This window comes from Dermacentor andersoni, chromosome 5 (assembly GCF_023375885.2).
Source record: "Dermacentor andersoni chromosome 5, qqDerAnde1_hic_scaffold, whole genome shotgun sequence".
In the NCBI taxonomy this organism is placed as follows: domain Eukaryota; kingdom Metazoa; phylum Arthropoda; class Arachnida; order Ixodida; family Ixodidae; genus Dermacentor; species Dermacentor andersoni.
The window spans coordinates 90,441,133-90,454,754 of NC_092818.1; the positions used below are offsets into that span (position 1 = coordinate 90,441,133).

Genomic DNA, 13,622 nt, shown 5'->3' on the forward strand with positions numbered 1-13,622 from the left:
TTCGTTTTTATTGATTTTGCAGAGCGTGATGTTTCTGGTTCTGAGACAGCAGCTGCTTTACCTTCCATGGACTAAAGAAAGAAGTGTCTTCTGACGTTCCCATACGTGGGAAGCTACTCCTAAAGTTTCTATCAAGAAAAAGGGAACACTTAAGTAGTATCACTCCGCAGTTACAACAGGAATGAGGGCACATGGGGTATTATTTTATGCACCTCTCATTGTCATTTCACGTAGAGCACACAGTTAGTCACGTGTTACTTTTCTTTTATTTGGACATGAAATATTAGTGGTATCGAGGTACTGGCGGACGTTATAGCTTTCTTTATTTGATTTTCTTCTAGACGTTATCAAATAATATTTGTAATTTTACATCACTCCACGAAACCAGGTACATTACTCATACCAAAGAGGCAGCCACTATGTCTTCTTATGTCGTGTCCTAAGAATGTTTTTCTAGAAGTAATGGTTCTTTCTCGATACGATTTCGCCCTACATAGCCCTGCAAAGCGTATACACCAGTCTGCAAACATAACGAGAGGCCTACCGAAGGAACACTGTTATCAAAAAGCGCAACACAACATCCCTCACTTTGTTTCCATTCATGTTGACCACAATAAATTATATCAACAGATATGCCTATGTTCCGAATTGTCTCGTGTTTATTTAAAAGTAAAAATAAGAAAACCTGGGTGTCTTCCTTTATTTTTCTTCAAGGCAGCTACCGTGAATATCTCTACTACCTTCAGAGGTAATCTGTTTTTATTCCATTAATTCTGGCTCATACAGGCAGGCATGCAGGAAAGATAAATTGATTGGGACAGTTGGCGTGCTCTATCAGAGCGCCATCTACATTCCCTAGAGGTAGATGGCAATTAGGAAAATGGTATACGCAAGGCTGAATGTCACACGCGAGCCAAGGAGCAGATAAGACAAGTATCCATTCGTTAATTTGGCGGTATTTACACTCAGTGTTTAGAATTAGAGCCGATCACAAAGAAGACATCTTCGTCCAAGTAATTCTAGAAATGAGTGCCATCAGTAGAAACGCTGAACTTACCAAAAACTCGAATTACCATGCTAGTTTTCGAGTTACCGGAAACGAAAACGCGAAAAGCCGAGTTTGTGCCGCTAGCTGGTGGCGCATAGCTCAAACGGACTAGCACAGATTTACTATTGCAGTAACCCCATTTATTATACTGTGCTGCAGGCGTAAATTGTCAGCATTAGCGTAATCGTGAACACGTGGCCTTAATTTCTTTTCGGCCTGAAGAACATCGAGCACGACAGGGTGACTAGTCATCAAGGTTAGACGAAGCGTCGCAATATGTTGCTGTCGATATGGTAACCCAATAAACCGCTGAAGGTAAAACGTTCGCAGGCAAGCCAGAACTCTAATATTTCCACGTAAACGACAAAATCTTTTGGCACCACTACAATAGCAATGATGGCCCGTGATATGTGCGTTCTATCACAAAGAACAAATAGCTAAACGAGTTGGAGTGCTTAGTAGCTGCCTGAAGCAGTGCGACAGGAAGTTACTTGTTTAACCTTTGCTCATTCTCACTTGGTAACCTTTCGTTGTATGTACTCATATGTAGAGGTGCGGAAAAAGGTAATTGGAACACGAAAGCTGTGATCGCAATCCATTCCAATGCTCTCAGCGTCAAGGAGAATCTAGAAATAGGACTGCGCATGCGCGTAGTTAGGTGATCATAGAAGCTCCATCCCGATGCCATCTGGCAGCCTTACGGCTGCTGGAGGGCATGCTAGATGGAGTTCAGCTGCGATACTTTCCAGTTCATAGAACAAGATATGGTTCCAAAGAGAAACATTTTTGTGGGCTTTCTCGCAGAAAAAGATTGGGCATGCCTGCAACAAAGTTCCACGTAGGAAAGAGCTAATAGGCTTCGTCATCTCATAGTATAAACTATGCAAATAGAATTGTATGGTTATATGAGTGCTCCACAAAACGCTCTTCTATGTGGAGTAGGCCACCTTATTCCTGAAAACCCAACCATTCGTCATAGAGCCACATTTCTTCACTATATCACTTTTAGTTCCTCGAGCGATGTATTGTATAAGCTCATTAAACAATCCTAAAAAATATGAGACAATCGTCCTATTCTATAGGCGATAATTTTTTTCATTTCTTGGTCTTCGGTCATGGCTCCAATGCCACCACACCTTTACCGACAGGATAGAAAACTTCGGGCTAATGGTGATAACAAAAGAATGCGCAATGGATCGTCGCTGCGGTTACGGTCTTTGGCCTCTTGCGTGCGACCGTAGTCACGTTCACCAATATAATCTTGATAAGAGAACGTCAGTGCGCTCCAGCCCAACGGCATCGAACTTCGCCTTGCTTTCCGCCTGTTACGCCGGCGCTCTCTTCGTGTGTTGCTAACGCTACCGCATGGCGTGACTTGCCTGACGTGTTGTGCGAGCGTGACACATGACACATGCTTCACTGACGCAGTCTTGTCTGCGCACGTCCGTTAGCGAGGCCACGAAGAGCGACGCTCCGCTCTATGCCTTTTCTGAACCAAAGATGTCTGTACAAGTTTGGCATTTTGCTTGTGGTTTCGTCGTCCTTGCGGCAGTGTTTCGTGCTATCCGTAGCATCGAAGTATGGTGTTCATAACGTCCGATACATGTGCCAAGCCAGGACGCCGTAGTAATTACGCTGTGGGACCGATAGCGACAGCGTTATCCGTCCCGAGACAAGAAAGCTGCCAAAGGAAACGGATAAGTGCCAACCTGCGCCATCATTGCGAAGTGGCCAGCAATCCAAAGGTAAGTAGTGGTGCTGCCGCTATAATTTCTCGCTCTGCGAAAGATATTCGGCTAAATATGAACCGCATTTACGATGCTGATTTTATATAGGCAGTCTTTTGTTAGTCTTCTTGAAATGAGGCGCTTTATTAAGCACCAGGAGTGCAGTATGCATTGGTATGCGATGCGGCTATCCATTTGCCCGCGTAAAAAAAAGCGACCACTTGGGCATACTGGCGTGGCGCAGCTGCCTGCGCAGTGCGGCAATAGGACGAGCACGTTTCTTTTCCTACGTGTAATCTCATTTCTTTCAGCTCATCCCGCGTAGCTGCATTCTAAAGAGGTTATCTTGTTAGGTCTGCCCTTTTCGTGCATTCAAATCAGGTAACGCGAATAGATAATTACTGTACGCGTATCTATATAATACTTTTGACCAAGTTACCCTTGCGCAATAAACACAAAGGAACGTTTATGTGCGCATAACTTTCTACTCGTGAACCTAACAGCTTTCTTGTTATTTCTAATTGTACGATTGTATGTTTAAATAACTATGACATGGGCGCTTCATAAGAATGAATTGCTTGGGAATGACGGATCTGTCGCAATAGATCTGTCGCCTTTAATGTAACAGACATATTTTAGCTGCGTGGATTCGAGTCGCGTATCAATGGCGTGTACGCAAAATATATTCAATACCCAACGACACTTACAGCCTGTCATGGGGTCCCCTCTCCTGAAGACACAACAAAGGCAACCCTCGGAAGGCGATTGCTAGTTTCGATTTCAAGGAACATGCGTGCTCCTAGCGGTTGCCGGACATCCTAACTTGATTTATTTCTCTCTTTTTTTGTGTGAATATTAAATCGGACGAAGAGCGGGAACTTACCTCCGCTCACCCTTGCCACTCGCTCAGCGATATCAAAACTAGGATCGCGCTTGGTCATCTGCTGCGGTTGTCGTCCCAAGTATGAGTGTGGGGAAGATACGAATGAGAAGCTTGATGAGGCGTGCAATGAACGGAAGACGCAGGCAACCATGTGAACCAAACATTAGACGAAGATTGCTAAACCGGGGCATCACATGTGTTGCGTGGCTCAGTGGGGTTCTAATACTCGGAATTCCAGTTCTGCGAAGTTTTTCAGGCTTCCTAATGTCAGCTGGTAAGCACAAGCATTTTACTTATTTTCTGAGCAAGCATTAATTTTGCATGAGTAAACCAGTTCTGTGCAAGACTGAGTGGGCGGACATGAGAGCAGTGTCGCTCGACCCATTCGTCGTGAAAGCAGCCCATCTGCTGTCGGTGAAATACTTGTACTGAAATGCTTGAGTGTGTGCTCGTTTTTATTGCTGAGTTACCTTGATTTAGGCCCGGCTTCGCGGTGGGAAAGTTCTTGAGCACCTATATAATAGACGAGGCGCAATGTTGTTTGTTTTGCCAGGTAAATGTATTTAATAATACCAGTAATATACGTATAGACTATTTATAGATAAATAAGTGCGAACTGGTCATCCCCCTTGCGATGAATAGTGCTATTTTTTTATGAATGCTCGGTTCCTTGCGTTGCTGTTGCGTCAAAATAGTGTTCTAATACTCGCCGTGATTTTCTGCATATATGAATATGATGTAAAATATGAAGACAGGCGGATTACACGCGCTTCTAAGTGCTATACAATAGTACTAATAATGTAGTTCTAATATTGAGAGAAATTATAGGCTGCTTCCTGTTCATGCAGATGCATGTAGCCAGTTCAAAATTCTGTGGGTCCTTACCTCTCATACCGTCAATCAAATACATGTATTGCAGTCAACCTTCCTTCTGTAAGGCACAAAATGTGCCGCCGTCATAAAATACGTGATAGTCAAGTTCTGTGTGACCATCCCGTTATGGTTAATTTTCGCATTGGTTTGGATCTTCTGTAATCTGTTTGCTCATTATGTACAAATTTGTTGTGAATGAAAATTGCTTCTGCAGATTGAGGCTTTCGCGCTGCGTGGAGGTCAGTCTTCTTCCAGTACGAAATGTGTGAATAAAAACAAATGCTAAAGATGAGGAAATGTAATACCTGTGAATATAGGTAGTTGACGATGGTTTACTTTATAAATATTTTTCCATACAATTACTTGGCACTGGTGTGTATGAGCGCTGTCCCATTGCTTTGAAATATGAATAGAAGCTTCCGAGGTAAATGCGGCAGAAAAAAAAGGGCCTTGTAAACACGGCACACTTCAGCGGGTTCTGCTCCGTGCACGATAATCTTGCCAATGTCGCCGCGCGGCCAGCAGCCCTGCAAGAGGGCTCAAACACATCCCGCTTGCATGCGAAGTGGTTAAGGAGGGCTTCGCGGCAAGCCTCCTCCTCCTGGCGGTGCGCCCTCTCCCACTATCTTCTGACTTCATCAGTGGCGTCATGGAGCCATTGTTTTGTTTGTGAATTATTTCCAGTTGGATATCGGCAACCGTCAGTGGTGGAAGCGGCGCTGTCGCTGCGTATAAGTATGGGACCGAGTGTCTGTTAGGAGATATAGGGAGTTTCCGCACACTGGCGAAGGTTCAGTCACACTCTAGGCTTCATTGAAAGAATATTGGGAAACAGTGCTTTTTAATGATTAAGGACTTCATAAGAAAGGATTCCGCTTCGTCGTGTTTACGCTATTTTCGTTTAATTCATGAAGAAGCTTGATTTTTCACATCAAAACGTGACCCAATTTTCGGAAACCATGGTGCAGCAATTTTACGAATACTGGCCTACAGCTGCTCGCTCGGGACGTTGAAGTTAGCTTCGCTTCAGCTGCTAACGTGTAATACTGTTCACGACAACGGCGCACGCAGCGATAGAAGCCCCGTTTGCCTTCGATAATGTCCGCAATCTACAAAATTATTTACTTCTTCCTACACTATTCCGATTCGATTGAAACACACTAAAAAATATAATTTGGTAAGCACACAAGGCGATACCCTGCAAGACCAGGCAGACTCACCTGGGGAGAATTTTGAGAGTGTGTCAAGCTCAACAACTTATTCAAAATCCTTTCTCAAATTCAAACAAATAGAAGAATGTACGCCATTCATCAGAACATCTCGAGAGAATGAACCATACAACCGTCCTTTTAGCATTGCCGAGTTGAGAGCTGCCTTGAGTGTATGCAAGAGCTCTGCACCGGGATCTGACAGAATCATGTATGAAATGATCAAAAACTTGCACACTGACACCCACGTTACACTACTCGCACTTTTCAACAACATTTGGGCTGTAGGATACCTTCCAACCGCATGGAAAGGAGCCATTGTCGTCCCTGTTTTGAAACAAGGCAAAGACCCTTCTTCAGCGGCAAGTTACCGCCCGATAGCCCTCACAAGTTGCCTTTGTAAGGTATTTGAAAAAATGATTAATCGGTGACTCATTCATTTCCTTGTACAGAGAAAAATGCTTGATCCCTATCAGTCTGGCTTAAGGGAAGGGCGCTCCACAAGTGATCACCTTGTACGTATTGAAGCAAACATCCGTGACGCATTTGTACACAAACAGTTTTTCCTATCCATATTCCTCGATATGGAGAAGGCATACGACACAACGTGGCACTACGGAATCTTGAGAGACCTGTCAGAAATGGGAATCCATGGTAATATGCTAATCCTAATAGAAAACTAGTCGTCCACTCGTACCTTCCGGGTAAAAGTCGGCAATGTTCTCTCACGTCCTTATACACAAGAAACTGGTGTACCTCAAGGAGGCGTGCTCAGCTGCCCGCTCTTTATCGTGAAGAGGAACACGCTTCGTGCTTCATTACCACCTGCCATTTTTTACTCTGTCTATGTGGACGACATCCAAATAGCTTCCAAATCCCGTAACCTCGCAGTGTGCGAGAGACAAGTACAGCATGGCTTGAACAAGGTGGCCAAGTGGGCAGACCAAAATGGATTTAAAATCAACCCCCAAAAAAGCTCTTGTGTTCTCTTTACAAGAAAAAGAGGCCTGGTCCCGGATCCTTGCTTAAAACAGTGTGGACAACAAATACCTATCAACAAGGAGCACAAATTCCTAGGTATCATACTTGACTATAGGCTCACTTTCATTCCACACATTAAATATCTGAAAGAAAAATGTCTAAAAACAATGAACCTAATGAAACTCCTATCCCAGACTACATGGGGTAGTGACAGGAAGTGCTTAATGACTCTATACAAGAGCCTAATTCGGTCTCGATTGGATTATGGTGCCTTAGTATATAACTCTGCCGCCCAGAGCGCGCTAAAGATGCTAGATCCTGTTCACCATCTAGGTATCCGCTTAGCCACTGGCGCTTTCTGAACAAGCCCGATTGAAAGCTTATATGCGGAATCAAATGAATGGTCTCTCCATCTACAGAGTACTTACATCAGTCTTACATATTTTCTGAAAATACAATCCAATCATCAACATCCATGTTTTAACACTCTTAACGATATGATGTATTCTACACTTTTCCAGAATCGACCCTCTGTAAGACAGCCTTTCTCGCTTCGTGTCAGGGAGCTTAGTCATGAAATGCATATCCCACTCCTCGAGCTTTGCATAATGCATCCAACCAAGTTGTTACCGCCTTGGGAGTGGCAGGTAGTAGAATGTGACATATCGTTTTTAGAAGTAAGAAAACACGCACCAGAGATCGACATCCGAATGCATTCCCTAGAACTCCAGCACAAGCACTCCTGTGCAGAGTTCTACACAGACGCTTCGAAGTCAAATGTCGTGGTGTCCTATGCTGCTGTCGGTCCATCCTTCTCGGAATCTGATATACTACATCCAGAAACAAGTATCTTTACGGCAGAGGCCTACGCATTATGGTCGGCTGTAAAGCATATAAGGAAATCAAAACTCCAAAAAGCCGTGATATATACAGGCTCCCTAAGTGTGGTGCAGGCCTTAATGTCACCCTACAAACAGAAAAATCCTGTACTTACTGAGGTCTATTCCGACCTGTGCAAAGCTTATCTATCTAGCCAGCATATCATCATATGCTGGGTACGTGGCCACAGGGGAATCGATGGTAACGTTCTGGCAGACCAGATGGCTGCGTCAATTGCACCCCTTGGTGTTAATAATACTGCTTTTGTGCCTCTCACAGATCTGAAATCTTACATACGAAAAAAACTGCGAAACCACTGGCAACGTATGTGGGACGCATAACTAAATAGTAAACTGCACGTTATAAAGCCACAGTTAGGTTTTTGGCCCTCTCCAACAAGATCTCGGTGAACAGATGTCCTATTCTGTCGCCTCAAAATAGGACACACATTTGGCCCCCATAATTACCTACTTACTGGAAGGGAACCTCCAACCTGTGGTAGATGCGCAGAAAGGCTTACCGTCCTCCACGTGCTCCTGGAGTGTCGGGAAGCCGAAACGGAGAGAAACATTTTCCGCTTGCTTACCATTATTACATCCCTCTACACCCGGCTATGTTTCTTGGTAAGGAACCGCTTTTTGACACCAAGGCAGTCCTCAACTTTTTAAATGATATCGTACTACACGTTATATGCCCATTAAATTCGTAGAGCATCCTCGCTCCAGAGGATTCCACTGCGATAACAGTTTTTCATAGCACATGCCTCTAGGCCCTTGTTTTTCAAGGGCTCTAAGGAGGCAGTAATGCTCTAGCATATCTTATAACCCTATATATTTTTACACATCGTATCATTCTTTTTAAATGCATCCTAATGTTCATAGTACACGTCATAAGTCATCGCCTTAATCTTATTATACAGATTTTGCGCACTTTAGCGCAACCATTTTTAAGGCCCCTCTACAGCCACGTCACACCAACCTCATCGAACTCATGATCACACTGTGAAGTCATTACCACGGACATGGCGCTCTATGGCCATACTTGGCCCTTGCGCCATAAAACATCAAACATTCATTCATTCATTCATTCATTCATCCGGCTAGCATATTCTGTCAATTTGATGACTTACATAAAAGGAAAACGCATTAAATTTTGCATGATGATATTTTTATTCCCATTTACTTACATAATGAGGGGCAACATATTGTCCAATGCACCTCTTATCTCGCCTTCTTGAAACTAGACATTGTGCGTGGAACTGTACATAGGAGGACCAGGCTTCAGGCTGTGTAAAAGTTGCTGTCTTTACGCATAAGCATAGATGGCCCGCTCACCGAATCGACGGTGTCTGTCTGAAGCCGCGACGCAAGTGAACGAGCAAGGCGCCTGAGCCTCGTGCGCATTCCGGTTTGACTGCAAATTTCGTCTGCACATTAGCACTATAAGCAACCACAACGCAAAAATCTGTGGATAAAAATTGTTCGTGTCATTAATCCGCTTTAAACTAACACTTTCAACACAGAGACTGACACACACATCCCTGACATTGCGCTGCTGAAATGTTCGCTATTAATGGATACCAAAAAATTATTAAGAACTCCAATTTTTATCAAAGAATACGTGAAGCATGCGTTGGGTGGTGGTTACTTGTGGCACTATATTGCACTCCGCTACCGGTGCACTTTTACCACCTTACCTTACCAGTGCGCGGCTGCTATGCGGTACTTCGAGCACCACCTCAAGCAACGCATTCTGAACCCCGTGCAGAGCCTGCCACCAACTCTGATCGCAGACGCTGCGACCATACGTTGTCTCAACGACAGCGTGTCGAGCTAGTTTTCACGAGGGAAGAAAGCTAGTACGATCCCCTTACCAGCTGGTCACCGTGCGGTACTGAAGAGTACTACCTTGCCAGTGGTACCACGATACGGTCCCACGGCGCGCTTTCTTTATTTCGATGCTGTCTTCGCGAAGCTGTCTACTCTGACACCTTCGTGAGAATTGGAACGAGGCTTAAGACGGCTGCTGTCCGCTTAGTCGCGAACTTTGCCGTCTACGACGATTATTGAAACACAGCCTCTGATTCTTAACTTAGCAAGAACACGTTGGCGCACGCACCGTGGCAGGTGACATGTGCCTGCGTAGTCGGGCTGCGCGCAAGCAAGTGTGGTCATACAGCGTGTGGCGTCATGCCTGTAGTAATGCTGGAGCTAATCCATGTCACTGACGCAGGGACCGGCCAGAGTGGCGTGTTAACGCTGAGGTGGGATTCGGGTCTGGCGTGTGATGCAGCAAAGAAAAGAGTGAAGGAATGTTGGTTAGAAGTGCTACGGAATCATTTGAGCGGTAAAGGCGCGTCGGCCTGCATCCCGCCTACATCCCGCCTCCGGCCTTTCCTTGCCTCCGGGACATGCTGCGGTGCTTTTAAGCGCAAACGTAACTGGCCAGCTCGTGAAATCGGCGGTGTCTGTCTGATGCCACTAAAATCGAACAAGGAAGGCGCCTGGAGGTATAGAGAATCGCGCCCCGGGAAAAGTACGAAGGAGCGCGCTGAGAGCACGGCAACGTAACGCCACCTAGATGAATGTGTAGGTAACATTGAGCGAAGTGGCGATAGAGGAAAGAGGCGAAGCGTCGTGGAAGAGAAAAGTAGGCGGAGGCGCGCTGGGTTGACCTCCACTGACAGTTGCTACAGGTTTTCTTTGCCATAAATACGTACCGAGCTCGTATCGTGATAACATCGTTCTTGCGCGCCGCGCGCTGTGTGCACGAGTGAAAGCGTGCGACGGTGAGCGGACGATGGCGGCTTGATCTCGCGTGCACAAAGGGAGAAAGCGCGTCGTATTTCTTCGCTCGCATGTCACCGGGGGATCGGAGGGACGTTGTACTTTGGGCGCGCACGGGCTTTAGTCTTGAAAGCGATCCGCTTTGGGGCACTGTCTAGGTGGGCCGACGGTTCATAGCCATAGCTCATAGTCGGCTCAGGGTGCGCTGTGTTCTCACCACTCAGTTGGCATCGAATCGATAGACAGCACGAAGGTCACTTCGCCCGCTGCTGCTGCCGCAATTGCTCACGCCAGATTATTCACGGCGAGTGTCTGCGGTCATGTTGAGGTGTTGGCCTTTGCGTGCTGACACCATGCTAGGTAATTTATATGGTAAGATAATGTTTACAACGGGGCTACTGCGTAAGGTGGGAGCGACGCGAGCCCTGACTTGAATACGATTTTTGATGCGGGCTGTGTAGGCGTCTACGCGCACCGAGGGCCGATAGTGTCGTGCGCGCCATAGCCCCCATACGCTTGCGCGTTGCTCCCGTCGATGAAGTGAAACGTCATTGTAATGTTTAAGTGCAGTCCAGCATTGCACAGCATATATGCATGACTGACAGTGGAATCGAACGTCGGCTCGAAGGCAGATGTTCGATTCCACAGCCAGTCATGCATCTATTTTAGAGCGGAGCGCTGAGGCGCTCGTTCCTGCTGCGAGCGTCGGCGTAACTGAGCGAGCGGGCACAACCGCGGAGGATGAAAGCTTCGCGGAACGCAGCGAGGAATGAGATCCGGCGATAGCGAGGAGAGCGCGAGGAAAAAAGCATGAGAAGAAAACTGTAGTGGCGCGCAATACGTGTTCTACGACAATCGCTACGAGATGGCGCCAGAGTATCGTGCATCGTCTGTTCACTTCTGTCTGCGGTCACTGCTTTTCAGTGGCTAACAAATGCTAAACGTTATCTGTCGACGCACGACGCGCCTGTATCCGTCAGAAGTTTCTCGAATGCTACCAGTAGTTCTATCTAATGGCTCCATTCACCAAAACTTGTTCTGATTGTATGGGCGGCGCGAATTTTATGTAGTACTTGCTGGAAGCCACGCGTTAACCAGCTATTACACTGGAACCTTTGATGAGTCATGTGTAAAAGCCGACGTGCTCGATCCTCATATCAGATTTTCGAAGATACTCTGCTCGCCGCTAGATCGTTGTACTTGAATGTTCCTTCTTTTGCTGGGCCGAAGTTCACCCAATAGAGAGTTAAATTTGTAACTCGCAGTTTTGACAATGTGTCATTCTTCACTGTCACTGCCACATGACTATATATATCCTAATACAAAGCCAACTCTTTCTGAACAACGAGCGACGCAACCAGTGGAAGTGCTTCGTCTGCCGCAGAGGCTCAGCACCACCGCCGAGAGGACGCTCTCGTTCCGAATCAAATTATTTGCTATAATATATTGCGTATCCAAACACCTAAGCAGCTGCGCTCAAAATTCGCATTAGGTAGTATCATAATAATCGTCGAATTTTTTAATACTGAGGTCGAAACGAGGCGACACGGGAACCTACCTAACTAGCTACCTACCGCTAAGTGCCTGGAATGAGGCAAAGAATGCTTCGCAATAAATAGTTGACGTCACTTCTCTCTTGCTCGTACTGGTTGCAGACTAGCCTTTATAAAGAACAGAAGCCGCATGTCCGCTGTGAGAAGCAACCAGAGGTGGCGTCCAGGTATTCAAACTAGCACGTTCTGAAGATGAAGTCAGCAGCGGCTTAAAATGACAGGCAACATACCAGCGCTAATGATGCATCCAGACACAGTCGCTGGCTTCAGTTACAACAGGCATGCGAGTTACGTTAACAGAAAAACAGTTGAGAGTGCTGCAAACTATAGTCACGTAAGGGTGCGCTGACATTATTATTATTATTATTATTATTATTATTATTATTATTATTATTATTATTATTATTATTACTATATGGAGGCCTTTTCTCACAGCCCAGACAAATGAAACCCCCAAAGGAACTCAGAAAATAATTTCATTTGTTATGTCTCAGCATCCTTTGGTACTTCTTCAATCAAACTTATGCCTACAACAAATATTTGAAATTGGGCTAAATCAAACTAAGATAAAATTAGCTGACTGATCTTTTTAGATAACCTTTTGTAAGACATTGGTTCGAGTTTTGTAAAATACGCATTATATCCTTATCCCATGTCGAAGGAGAATTGCCCATTGAATCATGACAAATGGATCAATTAGGTTGGCAGGATAGCATAAACCACGTTGAGCTTTTAGCAAAAAGAATATGTTAGCGCACGCATCCATTAGATCGTTCTGACGGTGCGTGAATGAACCCTTCGTGAAAATAACTAAAAAGTAAGTAAAATATTTTTTGCATATTTGAGAAATGCATAATTCGATCCGTGACTAACTAGTCAAAATATATTGAATCGAAAAGAAGTGCGGCGCGAAAAAAAAAAGAATTATTAGCTCTGTTTCAGCTGCATTAGTTTCGTGAATCTATAAAATTTTCTTTCAGAGAAATCGATCATTTCAAGAAAGTAAAATATGTATTCTAAGAAACGAAAGCAGCTTTGCTGCACATTCACAAGTACAAGTCTATAAACACGCAGTCATTTAGCCTGCAGTTGCGTCATATATATATATATGATGTCCGACACGGTGCAAAATTGTATGTGGCCAGAGTGCGTCGTAATAGCTTCGGCAGCATCTCATGCTCTTCCATACACCTATTCAAAGTTGAGGTGAGTGGCAGCACCAAACGGTAATAAAGGGATGTTTGCCTTTTTACAGTGTATGACAAACACACGCACAAGATACAAAGCTTCCTGACCATACGTTGAAGGAGCTTTCATTTCTGCTATTTGGTACTGAGTGATCGCCCTACTGACTTTCGAACAAGTCCTTGATCAACAAACTAAAAAAAAAAGACCCTGGATAGTCCCAGACTTGAGGGGCATTATAGGCACTATCACTTAATGAAGAAAAGGCGAGGCAGATACCTCCACACACGCATAGTTCGTATGTGGCTTGAGGTCATTGTTAGAGGGGTTATTGCTCCGGCAGCATCATGGGCTCGCCCATACAATTACTGAAATTTGAGCCTGCGTGCGGTACTATCGATCTGTGACGGTTACTACTTACCGGGACACCGAGTGACTTTGACAGCAACACATTTCGAAGCTTACCTGTAGTGGCTTAGGTGTGGCGTTGCTAAGCCCG

General features: G+C 45.1%; 1 protein-coding gene and 1 long non-coding RNA gene across 2 annotated transcripts in view; both read left to right on the forward strand.

Moving 5' to 3' along the window:
- LOC126532002 (uncharacterized) overlaps positions 1 to 633 on the forward strand; it is a 73,015-nt gene extending 72,382 nt beyond the window's left edge. The window contains exon 8 of the mRNA XM_055070833.2: positions 23 to 633. The gene's annotated coding sequence lies outside the window, so the exon portion shown is untranslated. The remainder of the gene's footprint in view (positions 1 to 22) is intronic.
- Positions 634 to 2,443: 1,810 nt separating this feature from the next.
- LOC140218359 (uncharacterized) overlaps positions 2,444 to 13,622 on the forward strand; it is a 284,811-nt gene continuing 273,632 nt past the window's right edge. Inside the window, exon 1 of the long non-coding RNA XR_011894638.1 lies at positions 2,444 to 2,793. This is a non-coding gene — a long non-coding RNA (uncharacterized lncRNA). The remainder of the gene's footprint in view (positions 2,794 to 13,622) is intronic.